The 4,059-nt window shown below is 43.2% G+C and overlaps 2 non-coding genes across 2 annotated transcripts; both read right to left on the minus strand.

Moving 5' to 3' along the window:
- Positions 1-1,718: 1,718 nt before the first annotated feature.
- On the minus strand, positions 1,719-1,792 carry Trnan-guu. The gene has a single exon. It is a non-coding gene; the product is annotated as a tRNA-Asn (tRNA).
- A 220-nt stretch (positions 1,793-2,012) lies between these two features.
- On the minus strand, positions 2,013-2,086 carry Trnan-guu. Its single transcript has one exon. It is a non-coding gene; the product is annotated as a tRNA-Asn (tRNA).
- Between the last annotated feature and the right edge of the window lie 1,973 nt (positions 2,087-4,059).

Raw genomic sequence — 4,059 nt, forward strand, 5'->3', positions numbered from 1 at the left:
ACAGGATTAACCACTAGACAGACAGACAGACACAGACAGACAGACAGACAGACAGACAGACACGACTAACCACAGACAGACAGACAGACAGGATGAACCACTAGACAGATAGACAGGATTAACCACTAGACAGATAGACAGTTAACCACTAGACAGACAGACAGACACAGACAGACAGACAGACAGACAGCCGACTAACCACAGACAGACAGACAGACAGGATGAACCACTAGACACAGGATTAACCACTGAACAGATGAGGATTAACCACTAGACAGATAGACAGGATTAACCACTAGACAGACAGACAGACACAGACAGACAGACAGACAGACACGACTAACCACAGACAGACAGACAGACAGACCATAAAAGTTCTCCTCACACAACACTCAGGTAAAGAGGTGCTAGCGGGTCAGTCATTCTACCAAAGGGAATAACAGATGAAACCGATCAGTCAGATGACGTTCACAGGTTGTTACAGCGACAGGCGGTCCAGCGCGGAGACCTGTAATCTGTAACATTCTTCTGCAAACAGCGGCCACTATAATGGATGTGCTGTGAGCCTTTGAGGTGCATATGTGATGTGTGTGTGTGTGTGTGTGTGTGTGTGTGTGTGTGTGTGTGTGTGTCTGTAAATATGTATGTTTGTATCTATGTGGGTGTGTCCTTCCTTCCTTCCTTCCTTCCTTCCTTCCTTCCTTCCTTCCTTCCTTCCCTCCCTTCCTTCCATCCTTCCTTTAACTTCACGAGGTCTTCGGTTGAGTTCGAGGTTAGGTTAGGTTAGGTTGTCAATGTGTGTGTCATGTCTTTACTTGATGCCATTCTCTTTCATGTTATCCAATTGTCTCTTTTTTTTCAATTCATTTTTTTCCATAAGTTTTGTTTTTGTTGCGTGACGCCGGACATCTTTTGGTGGGTTACAGAATCGAAGGTCTAAGGGGATTTAGTCCTATTTAGCCCCTGACCTGACCTAACCTAACCTAACCTAACCTAACCTAACCTAACCTAACCTAACCTAACCTAACCTAACCTAACATAACCTAACCTAACCTAACCTAACCTGACCTGACCTAACCTAACCTAACCTAACCTAAACTAAACTAAACTAAACTAACCTAACCTAACCTAACCTAACCTAACCTAACCTAACCTAACCTAACCTGCGTGATAAGATTGAGACCTATTAGGTTTGGGGGAGATTATAATTAGTGTCTAGACTGAGGCTTGTCTAGACTAGTGTCCGTCAAGACTGTACTGGGCTATGTCAAAACTGGGGTCCGTCATGACTGGGGTCCGTCATGACTGGGGTCCGTCATGACTGGGGTCCGTCATGACTGGGGTCCGTCATGACTGGGGTCCGTCAAGACTGGAGTCCGTCAATACTGGGGTCCGTCATGACTGGGGTCCGTCATGACTGGGGTCCGTCAACTGGAGTCCGTCACTGGGGTCCGTCATACTGGGGTCCGTCATGACTGGGGTCCGTCATGACTGGGGTCCGTCAAGACTGGAGTCCGTGAACACTGGGGCCCATCAAAACTGGGCCCCATTCCTATTAGTTACAATGGAACAGAACAGGTCACTGCTGGGTAGACAGAGGTGAATGGCGTAAAGAAACTTACCCACTGTTCCGCCCTGCCCAGGGATCGAATATGGGTCCGCTCGCTTGAGAGTCTAGCATGCTGACCATTAACACCACAGGTCGCCATAAAAGCATTCGCCCCCGGGTGGGCTCGAACCACCAACCTTTCGGTTAACAGCCGAACGCGCTAACCAATTGTGCCACGGAGGCATAGTTTATAAGGCATCATCTCAGTGCCTCTCTACCATCAGGCCCTCGGGGTGTCACACATTCCTCACACAACTGCCCGGAATGCTATTTTTTATCCCCTTATGAATGGCGTAAAGAAACTTACCCACTGTTCCGCCCTGCCCAGGGATCGAATATGGGTCCGCTCGCTTGAGAGTCTAGCATGCTGACCATTAACACCACAGGTCGCCATAAAAGCATTCGCCCCCGGGTGGGCTCGAACCACCAACCTTTCGGTTAACAGCCGAACGCGCTAACCAATTGTGCCACGGAGGCATAGTTTATAAGGCATCATACTCAGTGCCTCTCTACCATCAGGCCCTCGGGGTGTCACACATTCCTCACGCTCACAACTGCCCGGAATGCTATTTTTTATCCCCTTATTGATGACTTAGAGAAGAGAATACTGTACTCTGTTTGTGTTGTTTGGTAAAATATACTCTGATCTATTGTATATGTAAACTATTAAGTATTAGGCTCAGTCCTAATGGGTTGGTAGTTTTAATGAGTGTCTTAATGGGGTTTTTAATGGGAAAGTTAACTTATGTGGATTAATTGGTTATTTTTTATAATATCTGACAACGTAACTGAGACGAGCTTTCATTTGGGTTGACTCCCTATGATAACAACCACCATCTTGTGTTATATCACCCACAACTTAATAGCCCAAGATATCAACTAATCATATAATACCAAAATAACCACGAGTTTATTCCTAAAATATCCATCAATTTGTGCTTCCACGATGCGTATGACCTCTATATTCCTCCTAAATCAAATTAAGCTATCTTCACCACGTTCAATCATTTAGCATATACTGAGGTTTATAACAATACTTTTTTCTCTACACCTTTATAACTTAAGTAACTATATAAGTGTCCGTGTTGGTAGTGCTGTTAAAGAATGCAGTATTAATGGAACCTGTAAAATACGGTGCAATTTGGGTTATGGTACACTTAAGGTAGTCGTTTTGCGGTACAGAATTCTCACTTGGGTTTCACGAGCTGCTTATTATTCTCCTCTGATGATAATGTTTACCTCAGATCTGTTCCGCACGCTGGGTTACTCTTCCACGTGAGGAACTTTTGGCTTGGGAGGGAAGAGGGGAGAGGGGGAGTGGATGGGAAGGGGTAGGAAGGAGGGAGGGAAGGGGGAAGGGAGGGACGGAAGGACGAGGAGTGTGATTGTTGATTTTGGAAACGATAAAAGATATTTCACTTTCTCGAATATATTCATTAAGGATTCACCATGACCACTTATGAGTTATATATGAGTTGTGGTTTGTTTCCTGTAGCCCCCTTGAGTATGATGACTTAACCCCTTGAGTATGATGACTTAATCCCTTGAGTATGATGATTTAATCCCTTGAGTATGATGACTTAACCCCTTGAGTATGATGACTTAACCCCTTGAGTATGATGACTTAACCCCTTGAGTATGATGATTTAATCCCTTGAGTATGATGACTTAACCCCTTGAGTATGATGACTTAATCCCTTGAGTATGATGATTTAATCCCTTCAGTACAATGACTTAGGCCAATGAGTACGATGACTTAACCCCTTCATATACAGAATCCTTTTTCACCCTTTGAGTCCTGAAAGGTTAAATCATCGTCATCAAAGGGTTGGATCATCGTCGTTAAAGGGTTAAATCATCGTCGTCAAAGGGTTAAATCATCGTCATCAAAGGGTTAGATCATCGTCGTTAAAGGGTTAAATCATCGTCGTCAAAGGGTTAAATAACCATCGTCAAAGGGTTAATACACAATAAACAATCATTAAATGGAAGAAAAACTAAAAAACTACAAAATAATAATAATATACCAAATGTCAAGACCATATAAAAAACTCTGACCTCATATAACAGTTAAAAATCATGTAGCTGGGAAACTTATACTGAAGAAGATATATCAATTTAACGGGTTATATAGTTCATCATATATCAGTAGAAATATTTATTACTTTTTTGCGGGTCTTGAATTCTCTTTCTCATATATAATACGAATAAGTAGTGATATTTTCTTTTTTTCACATTTTGCAGTTACAATAACAGTCAGTTATGTGTGTGTGTGTGTGTGTGAGTGTGTGTGTGTGTGTGTGTTGGGGGGGGGGTTAGATATGCACACGCGAATATTTTGTGCTTGTGTGTGTTTGTTTTGCCTATGTGTGTGTGCGTGCGTTCATGTATGTGTCTGTGTCTGTATGTGAGTGTTTTAGTACATGTGTTTGTGTGTATATGAGTGTATA

Source organism: Homarus americanus, unplaced genomic scaffold (assembly GCF_018991925.1).
Source record: "Homarus americanus isolate GMGI-L3 unplaced genomic scaffold, GMGI_Hamer_2.0 scaffold38488, whole genome shotgun sequence".
Taxonomy (NCBI): Eukaryota; Metazoa; Arthropoda; class Malacostraca; order Decapoda; family Nephropidae; genus Homarus; species Homarus americanus.